We start from the raw sequence: 10,869 nt of genomic DNA on the forward strand, positions 1-10,869 counted from the left end.
TGAAGGCTCGTGGACCTTGGCCTCAGTGGCCTGTCACCCAGCTGAAGGCTCGTGGACCTTGGCCTCAGTGGCCTGTCACCCACTTGAAGGCTCATGAAACATGTCAAGCACTTTCCCTATGCAAAGCTGATGCACTCACTGTCTGGGCTTTCTGAGTTCACTCTCTGAAGTGTCTCCTCCCCAGGGTGCTTTTAGACAGGTCCTCCGCGTAGTCCAGGCTGGTCCTCCACTTCCTAAGTGTCTGAGCCTGTTTAAGGATGTCCTTGAACTTCTCATCCTCCTGCCTCCACCTCCCAACTGTTGGTGTGCACCACCAGGCCTGACTCAGGGTTGACATCTTCCATCTTAGGCCCCCTTCCTATTGTCCCCTCCTCATAGCCTTCTCTGACGAGTCCCCCTTGACCCAGATCTCGGGGCTCCATAATTGCGTCTGCCTCAATCATCAGTCATTGTCTGTCTCCTGGCTCGGGACTCTGTGATGGTGACACTGGACTCTATCACCTCCATCTAATCCTTCCAGGTTAAATTGGAGTCCTGGGTGTCCCCTGTGCCCAACGCGGCCCATTTCAGGCCACTGCCGTCCTGGGATGAGTGTCTCTCAGCCTCCTATTGGACTGTCCATGCTAAGGAGGACAGGGTCCAGTGTGGCCCAGCACAACACAGGCCTATAAGGATATCACATGCCAAGCTCTGACCTGGCCATGTCAGGGGCAGCAATGAATCAGGCAGAGGAACCAGGTCGCCCGACCCGAATGATGCATAAGGAGAGAATGCTGAGCAGTGAAGGCGTGTCATGAAGGGCCAGTTCAGGCTGTGGGGGTACCCCAGGATGCCACTGTGGACTGAAACTGAAGGTCCCACGGAATGGGCATGTTCTGGGCCAAGCGGTGGACATGCCTTGCAGGGAGAGTCCACAGAGGACAAAGGCCCACAGCCAGGCAGCACCAGGGGCCCAAGCCCAGCTTTGCCACTTCCTGTGTGATGGCTGCAGTCACAGGGCCTTTGTGACCCTCTCTTCTCCATCTGTATGTGGGGGAGGAGAGCCTGTGGGGAGAGCTTGCGTGGCACAGAAAGCTCATCATCACCCTGTGTTTTCTCCTCCCCTCCCTCTTCTCCCCTCCCTTCCTATCTCACTTTCCTTCCTTTCAACTCCAAATCCTATTTCTTCCTCCATATCCAGCTGCTGACACACACCCTGGTTTCTATTCTTTGTCGTGGCAAGTGACATTTCCTTCTCCACAGACTGACCTTGATCTGGTGATCTTATCTCGGCCTCTCTGAGCTGGAGTTACAGGGAAGCAGTACATTCCTGGCTGCCTTTTTTTTTTTGGTTGTTTTTATTTATTTTTATCTTATGTGTGTGAGTGTTTTCCTTACATATGTATCTATGCACCATGTACATTTTTGGTGCCCATTGAGGCCACCCCATCGTGTCAGTCACCACATGGGTGCTGGGAACCAAACCCGGGTCCTCTGCAAGAGCAGCCAGTGCGCTCAACCGCTGAGCCAACTCTCCAGTCCCCTAGCTGCCCTTTTAATTTTTTTTTTTGTTTGTTTTTGAGACAGTGTTTCTCTGTGTTGCCCTGGCTGTCCTGGAACTCTCTCTGTAGACCAGGCTGGCCTCGAACTCACAGAGATCCGCCTCCCTCTGCTTCCCAAGAGCTGGGATAAAAAGTGTGCCCCTCCACTGCCTCTACCACCACCACCGCAGGCCTTGATTTTGTTTTACGTTTCAGTTTGCTGGCACAGAGTCTCACTATATAGCCCAGGCTGACCCTAATTAAGTACTGGTGTGATGGGCCACACCGCCACGCCCCTCCCAGGATACACAGGTCTTAACATTTACCATGTAGATACACATTTTTTAAACTGTTCTTTGTCATCTTCAAAATCTGACCTCTGGGAACCTCAAGGATTTCTTGGATTCTGGAGCCCCGCCCCCCTCCCCAGCCCAGGTCACCCGTCCATAGTTAGCTGCCACCCAGGGCCAACTCTAGAGCACAGAAAGAAGGAAACCAGAAAAGAAGTTTCTTCATCCAGCCCAGCATATCCCTCCAGAATCTCACACGCAATCGCCAGGCCTCTGCTTCAGGTGACTCACAGAAAGGCCAGCCATGAGAGCCACAGCCTGGTGAGAGGGAGGCCCACATACACGAGGCCACTGCCACAGCTGGTCCACGTGCCCTGCATGGGAAACTCAGGCGCTTTGGAAGGACTTGCCGAGCACAGAAATGTTCTCTCGAGTCCCAGGAGGGTTTCTGACCTGTTTTCCCAGCCCGCTGAAATGAACATGGCCGCGTCACCATCTCTATTGTGCTGTCTTTTCATTTTTAGAAATACGCTTTTTCTTGGGGGATGGTTTTCCAGGCAAACTGGAAAGATAAAAGAGTTCCCACAGGAGCCTCGCGCCCAGCTTTCTTTTATGATTAAAATCTCATATGATAGTACATTTGTTTTTTGGTTTCATTGTTTGGTGGTTTGGGAGCTTCGTTCAAAAGATTTATTTTTATTTTCTGTGTATGAGTGTTTTGCTTGTGTGTGCGTGTCTGTGCACTGCATGCACACAGGTCTAATCTTCAAGAACTAGAACCAATTGTGAGCTGCCAAAGGGGGCACTGGGAATTGAACCCAGTTCCTCTGGAAGAGCAACCAGTGCTCTTAACCACTAAGCCATCTTTTTAATTTTTGATTATCATTTTTTTCTTTATTTCTGGAGAATGTCACGGGCATTTAGATGGGGATTAAATTGATTCTGTTGATTATTCATTTTTTTTTTTGAGACAAGGTTTTTCTGTGTAGCTTTGAAGCCTGTCCTGGAACTAGCTCTTGTAAACCAGGCTGGCCTTGAACTCATAGAGATCCGCCTGCCTCTGTTCTGGGATTAAAGGCATGTGTTATTACCGCCCAGCTAGATTGGTCACATTTAAAGCAGCAGTGAACTGTGCCTAGTTCTATCTCTGTAGTAATATCAAAAAGAATTTGTGTAAAAAAGATGTGCCCATGAATGTGGCTATGTGTGTAAGTGCTGGAAGCTATTGACCATGGAGCCAGCGCTGCAGCGCCCACCCTCCACCTCTCCCCCTGGCCCCACACACCACTTTTATATATTTTATTTTCACGTTTGTCTGTGTGAGTGAATGCTGAGTGTGTGAGCAGGTGAGGAGGTCAGAACAGAGCATCAAGATTCCCTGAAGCAGGAGTCATTGTGAGCTGCATAGACAGAGGTGCTGGGACCCAAACTGAGGTCCTCTGTAAGAACAGTATGCCTTCATAACCGCCGGGCCATCTCTCTAGCCCCAAGTGGGCCACTCTTAGCCAGAAACAGCATTTGCATCTCCTCCCTCCAAATCAATGAGCTGGAGCTGACGAAACACCCATCCGTCATACACATATAGCAGTGTTCAGCAGCATAGACTTCGCAACTCCCTCCCTTCCTCTCTTGGCCTTCTTCCTTTCCTGTGAGGTTGTGACATAATGAGAGAAGGGACAAGGGCATTGGTAGTTGATCACCTGCACTTCACACTCCAGGAGGTGGTCTGATAACCAACATAGCACCTAAGTGGCCGGCGTACCCAGCTGGCATGGATGGATAGACTGGGCAGAAGGATGGTGCCCTTCCTATCGACTGATGGCTATAAATAGAAAAAGGAAGCCTGATGCATGACTCATGGCTGCAAATGCGGAGGCAGGAGGATCGTGCGTTCTAGGTTGAGGCTATGTGAGATTCATGGTTCTGTTTCTAAGGTAGCTCAAGCTGGCCTCAAAATCCACTATGCAGCTGAGGGTGAACTTGAACATTTGATCCTCCTGCCTCCATTTCCTTAGTGCTGAGATTAGAGGGGAGTGGCCCTACACCCCAGCTTGAGAGAGAACATTTCTGTCTCCCGGGGTTCCCTGCAGCAAACAGCCCCAGCCCCCACCAGTCTCTGGCATCAAATAATCTACTTTTGCCACCGTACCTTAGCTCTGCCTTTCCTGCAACACCGGGAGTGGAGCTGGGCAGTACTGGCCTTTTGTAGATGGCTTCTTTCAATCAGGCCAGCTCATTTGCAATCCATCCACGCTGTGCTCCGCAGGTCAGCCAGAGTGACAGCCACTCCCTCCCTGGAGGATTCTAGGCAGGGGCTCTCCCAACGAACCACACCCCAGCCCCACACTGGGGGATTCTAGGAGGGGCTCTCCAGATAGCCTGTTTCTTCAGCCCTATATGATCTTTTTATCGCCACATGGGAGTATTTTATGCCACATAAAACATTTTCTAGTCTTCATCATTTTATTTTGTGTTTTTAAATCTTATTCGTGCTATTTTTCTCAGGAAAAAAAGTGGTCAGAAGTCTACACCCTCAAGTCAGCCTGCTTGTGTGATTTTGAAGAAGCTACTTACCTTCTCTGCGCCTCTTTTGCGCAGCTTTTGAATGGGAATAACCAATAGTGCATACAGATTTTTGTGAGGATTTCAGTGACACCAGCCCTCCCGATCTTATCTAGAACAATCGTCTTGCAAACCACCTGTTAGCTGGTCTCCATGCCAGACCGCAGCAAGACAAGTGACCCTTCCCAGGCTCAAACAGTGTTTGCTGACACCTACAGCAGCATCATTCCATAAGGATCAAGAAATAATCACAAAACACCCGGGCCTGTAATTGGCTTTTACAACACTAGGTGGCGATCTAAGCCCTGATTTGTGCCATTTTGGGGTAACCCTAGAGCACCATAAAATGGGATAGGAAATTGGATGAGTTGGAAGGGGATGATTTGAGGGGGTGTGCAGTCATTTGTAGCTCTCTACCGCCCCATAAATAACCCTAATAAACTTGTGTGCTGTTGGCACGCACCATCCCTGCATGGAAACAGACGTTAATTTTACATCTTCCTGGGAGAGCCCCACCGCAAAATTTAAGGAGTGTTTGTTACATGCTTAGTACTGGGACTGCTGCATAGCACGCTCTGTCAACGTTGGCGTTACCAATGTTCAACGTGATTGGCTCACAGAGAGGGCTTGGTGGATATATTTACGGAGCCAGTGTGAGCAGTGTTTAAGAACGTGGCCTTTGATGTTAAGGCTCAGTTAAAATCCCGAAAGGGCTGCGGAGGCAGCTCAGTGGGCAAGATAGCTTACCACCAAGCCCGACGGCCTGAATTCGACCCCAGGATTCACATGGTGGAAGGTGGGAACATCCTCTTTGCTCTGCTTCACACTCATACACAGGTGAAATGAACAAACGTGAAAAGGAGAAAAAAACAACAAAAAGGAGTGGGGGGGAGGGACCGTTGTAGAGGATACTTTTTGAATGCGGATGGAGCGTGAATTCGTTTTACGATCTTGCAATGTGCACCCCGACCATGGGGAGGCAACAGAGAGCAGTCAGTGAGTGATCTAGAGGCCAGCAATTCCATTTCAGCATAAAACTCCAGGTGTACGATAATGCCTGGGACAGCGGAGCTGGTGGCGCACGCCTTTAATCCCAGCATAGACAAAACCAAAAAGGAGAAAAAAAATTAAAGGCTTGTAACACTACTTGGTGGTGCGGACGATGGTTTATAAAAGCGAAATATTTACCACAGCGTGGAAGCTCAACAAGAAAATGTGGTTAAGCAATTTAAAGTTCATTGATAGGCACCCTAAAATGAAACTTCTTGAAGATAGTGACAGGGAGTGTCACTGCTCATATATATGCCTTGTTTTAAAGGTATTTCTGGGTCCTCTTCAGGACTCTGAGGACACTGCGTGCACATGTGTGCCACACGTGCACACGCCACATGCACACATGCCACATGCGCACACGCCACACGTGCACATACACCACACGTGCACACACCACATGTGCACACACATGTTCGCACACACATGTGCACACACATGTGCACACACCACATGTGCACACGCTGAGGAAGTAGTAAAAAAAATCTTTTTTTTTTTTGAGACAGGGTTTCTCTGTGTAGCCCTGACTGTCCTGGAACTCGCTTTGTAGACCAGGCTGGCCTCCCTCACTGAGATCCACCAACCTCTGCCTCCTGAGTGCTGGGATTAAAGGTGTGCTCCATCATGCCGAGCTAAAATAAAAAAATTAATAAAATTTAAAAAGATATTCTGTTTATCCTTCCAGGCATAGTAACACATGCCTGCCATTCTGATGGTAGAGCACTCCTTAAGTGCATCAGAGACCCTGGGTTCAACCTGAAATAAGATGGAGAGAGAGGCAGAGGAAAACAGGTCGACAGAGAACCCCTCAACAGCAGCCTGTCAACCATAGTTTCCACAGACACACACCAAATGCCTGCTCTGCGTCTGGTGTGCCCGGGCAGAGAGCAGGCAATAAGCACCCACTGAGTCTTTAGAGGGGAGAATTACCCATTATTCAACCACCCCTTCAGCAAATAGTACTGAGTACTCACGCACCAATAAAATCAAGGCACTGGGAACACAGCCAGGAGGTTAGCAAAGAGGAGTTCAAGGTCAGCCTGGGTCACAGACAGAAGACCTGTCTTGTGAAGCCAAAGCTGGCCAGCCAAACAAAACCAGAGCCAGCCAAGGAAAATAAGCGGAAGCTTACGAAGGTGGGGGAGACAACCTGAAGGAGCAGTGAGTCGGAGGCAGGAGGATACCTTCAAAAAGAGACTCTTCCAGACAGAGGGAAAAGCCAATACAAGAACCAGAGACAGCCAGGCCTGATCTCAGACTCCCAAGTGGCTCAGCAGTAAAGCTCTTGCCCAGAACTCCTAGGGCTGGCGGCTTATCTACTACGGCTTGCCTCTCACTATACAGGCCTAGGTTCAATGCCTAGTACCCAAACTAACAGACTAACAAGACCCTCAAAAACCTCCAGGTGAGCCGGGCAGTGGTGGTGCATGCCTTTAATCCCAGCACTTGGGAGGCAGAGGCAGGCGGATCTCTGTGAGTTCGAGACCAGCCTGGTCTACAAGAGCTAGTTCCAGGACAGGCTCCAAAACCGCAGAGAAACCCTGTCTTGAAAAACCAAAAAAAAAAGAAAACCTCCAGGTGAGAAAGCATCTCTATTTTTCAGTAAGACCACAGACAAAAGGGTGTATTTGGTTATGGGCTTCTTTTTCCCAGTGTTTTTTCTTTTTTTCTTTTTTTTTCTTTTTTTTTTGATTTTTCGAGACAGGGTTTCTCTGTAGTTTTTGGTGCCTGTACTGGAACTAGCTCTTATAGACCAGGCTAGTCTCGAACTAACAGATCCGCCTGCCTCTGCCTCCCGAGTGCTGGGATTAAAGGCGTGCGCCACCACCGCCTGGCTGGAACTAGCTCTTATAGACCAGGCTAGTCTCGAACTAACAGATCCGCCTGCCTCTGCCTCCCGAGTGCTGGGATTAAAGGTGTGCGCCATCATCGCCCGGCTTCCCAGTGTTTTTTTTATACTGACCAATTTAAATTTTTTTAATTACATTTCTTTATTTAATTTATGTCTATGGCTCACTTGTGGCGGTCAGAGAGGAACTGGTGGGTCCAGGAGATTGAACTCTAGTCTTGGCAGCAAGTATATCTTACCCACTAAGGCATCTCACACATTCGAGACAAATTATCAAAACAAAAACAAAACAAACAAACAAACCCAAACTTATTTAAAAGATTAAGATCACGTAGCGTCAGGAGGAAGGGGGAACTGGGATTGGTATGTAAAATAACAAAAGATTATTTTTAAAAAGAAAAATTTTAAAAGATCAAGTAGTGTCAGATTCCCAGGTTCTGCCGGCACTGCATTCAAAACTTAATACATGCTTCCTGAGGTCATTAACCAAGTACCATCCTTTAAGACTGCTTCTTTACCTGTAAAATGGAAATTAAATCAACGGGGTTGTGATATCCAACTTTTTCCAGAACTAGTCGCGTGCTAACACAGGTAAACAAGGTGCGTAAGAACTGTTTCTGGCCATTATGTTACTGTCTTCCACTGTCTTTACTTCTTTGGGAGCCGGTAGGAATCTCTGTGACAAGAAAGCTGTCATTTCCCCTTTAAGAACCAGAGTGGGCGGGGATTTAGCGTCCCCACAACTTTTCCAAATTTTCCAATCTCGGCTCCGCATTCTTTCCCTGCGGGCTCCGATTGGACAATTCTCACCAATCAGCGGCTGCAGGGAGCCGCATAGCCTGCCTGCCGCATAGCCCCGCCCCCAAAGGCCCCGCCCACCACCCGGTCAGCTCCGTTGCTATGGCGACTAGTGGGCGGCGAGGAGTAGGGGAGGCCCCGGATGTTCGTTGGGGTTTCAACATGGCGGCGGCATAGCCGCGGCGGCTGCGGCGCGAGACAGCTGAAGGCGGTGCGCGAGCGCAGAGTTTCGGGCCGGGTAGCTAGGCCGCGAGCAACCGCGGCGCCAAGCCGGTAGGTTAGGGGGTTACCGTGCAGGAAGCTTGTGGTTAGGGGTCCGGGGGGGGGTGGTCCGGGCACGCTCTGCGAGAGCGGCTGTGGGGGGGCGGGGCCGGAGGGGTCAAAGTTCACTCTCGGAGGAAGGGTCGCTTGGAAAAGGGTCGCAGGCAGTGAGGGAGGGGGAGGGGGCTGTCGCGGTCAGAGGCTCGACTGGCGGAGGGGGCGTGGCCGTGTTTGGAAATTTGTGCAAAGTTTGAAACACTAAGTGGGGGCGCGTAGGAGGGGTTCAGAACAGGTCTCATAAAAGGGGACACTCCAAGTAATTTAAGAAGAGGGCGTGCCTGTAAGGATCAGAGGTCACAGAAAGGGGCGATGGCCTGGTTGGCGATTTAAAAGTCTCAACCCGCGGAGTAGGTAAATGAGTTTTAGGTTTGGGGTGTATGAGACAGGGCGTTGGTGGAGCGTACAGAGATAAACATCTGATGGCTAGGGTCAGAAGCTAAAAACCCACCCAAGCGGGGCGCGTTCAGCGGGGAGGGGGCCGGGACATCCAACAGCCTTCAAAAGCGCATCCTGGGTGGGAGTAGAAAGGGAGCCCCCTCCCACAAATAATGAAGGCCACACACCGGGAGCACGCTGATGATGGGCTAGGCTCCCCTCTCGGCGCGACCGCTCTGCGTAGGTACTCATTTAGCCGTCACTACTGCATCGCTGGGGCCGAAGCTGTTATTAAGACGCTAAGTGATTTGCCCCAGGTCAGCTAATGAGTAAGGTGAGCAGCTGGATTCCAGCTCCGGAGCGGCGGCCCCGAGTGCTGCCGTGGCCTGCTGCCTTTCAAAGAGAGTCTTGGTGCCGGTTAATGTTTAACGCGAGAGCGCACTGGGTACGCCTGGGCTTCTTTCATCCCTTCTCTCGTGAGGTGGGGAGTTGAATATTAAAGGATACCCCTATTTCCCCGACAGGAAAACTAACGCCAGGAAAGCTTTGCTACGGGGTAGAAGCTGACCAAAGCTCCTGCCCCTACCTGCCACACCGTCCACTTCCTAGGAGGTCTGTTCCTGGAAGCAGACAGCCAAGCCACTCCCTGGATGGGAACAGAGTGTCTGCTTAGCCTCCTTGGGAGGGTGTGACCTGGGAGGGGAGGTTCCATAGGGCCTATGGGAGTGGCATGTTGGTGGGTGGCCCAGAGTCCAGTGAGCTTCTGGTTGGGTGGGTGTGACCTTAGGAGTTCCCTCTTAACCGGCCTTGCTCGCCCTGTGGTCTTAAATGGATCCCGTCGTTTAAACTGCTGCTGTTCCGTGGCTCCCAAACTCTTCAGTTTGGGGCTTGGTCCTCCTCCTGGGCTCTGACCTCTTGTCCTAGCCAGCCATCTTTCTACTTTGGTCACCACACTTGGCCAGCTCTGGGCAGCTCTTGGCCTTTCTTTCTCCCTTGGTGAGAGAGGCCATTCTGCCTCTTCCTGGTTCCTGAGGGCATGAGCATTCCTGCTGGTTCCGGGTGCTCCCGCAGCACCAGCTGGCTGCCAAGTACCCTGGGGGGCTGTTAGGCACTGTGCTGGCTTCTGGGGCTATCAGCAGGAGGACAAGAGCCACACAGCCTCACCCACAGGGCCTGCTCAGTCTCTCTGTGGGAGCAGGCTGGGATCACTGAGCCTCAGCTCTGTGAAAGAAGTAAGACAGGGAGAGTGCCAACAGTCTGGGTCTGTTCTGAGGTTCCTGTCCTTGGAAAGTCCCTGAGGAAGCTCTGCAGGGTGAGTAAGAGGGACAGGAAGGGACACAAGGTCAGAAAGAGCAGTATGTGCATAAGCCCTCCTGGGCTAGTGTGTATGGGGGGGCAGACCCAGAAGTTCAGCCTGAGAAGGGCCACTTAGAAATACCCCAGTTTTCTCTGCAGAGTGGGCCTAATGAGTGCTGGGTGTGGAGGGCTTGGCCTGACACTTGGCATACAGTCTGCACCAGGTAGCCTGGCACACTGTAGAAGCCATACCATAGTCTTACTGCTCTCTCCGGACTTTCCCCACAGCCAGCCAACCCCAAACTGCTACGGCAGTATCAGGGAGCTGGCACGCTGTGGGCACCAGATCTGCAAGGCTGCCCAACCTGCCAGCCTTGGCGTAGCAGGGGAGATGGGGGGCTGTGTCATTGGAGGCCCAGGTTCAGGCCCCTGCCTTGTCTCTGACCAGTTTGGGTTTTTTGTTTTGTTTTGTTTTTTTTTTCTTTTTTCTTTTTCTAAGTTTTTTGAGACAGGGTTTTTTCCTGTAGCCCTAACTGTCCTTGAACTCACTTTGTAGACCAGGCTGGACTTGAACTCACAGAAATCCTCCTGCCAGAGTTATGGGATTAAAGGCGTGCACCACCACTGCCCCGCTCATTTTGGGGTCTTAAGTGAGTGTTTTTATTTTGACTAGTTTTGTTCCTTATGCTCCGTGGTAGGCTAGCGAGAAAAGCAGAGCTTTCAGTGTTAGGGGTCACCCAGCCATGCCTGTCAGGCCACAGGACAGCCTAGGGGTCACCCAGCCATCCCCGTCAGGCCACAGGACAGC

At 50.9% G+C, this 10,869-nt stretch overlaps 1 protein-coding gene across 2 annotated transcripts in view; it reads left to right on the top strand.

The window, feature by feature from the left end:
- The first annotated feature begins 8,217 nt into the window (after window positions 1–8,217).
- Window positions 8,218–10,869, top strand: part of Pak4 (p21 (RAC1) activated kinase 4) — a 38,572-nt gene continuing 35,920 nt past the window's right edge. For both annotated transcript variants that reach the window (XM_005371276.2, XM_026778074.1), the window contains exon 1: window positions 8,218–8,342. The gene's annotated coding sequence lies outside the window, so the exon portion shown is untranslated. The remainder of the gene's footprint in view (window positions 8,343–10,869) is intronic.

The sequence above is a fragment of the Microtus ochrogaster genome, unplaced genomic scaffold, assembly GCF_000317375.1.
Source record: "Microtus ochrogaster isolate Prairie Vole_2 unplaced genomic scaffold, MicOch1.0 UNK103, whole genome shotgun sequence".
Lineage (NCBI taxonomy): Eukaryota > Metazoa > Chordata > Mammalia > Rodentia > Cricetidae > Microtus > Microtus ochrogaster.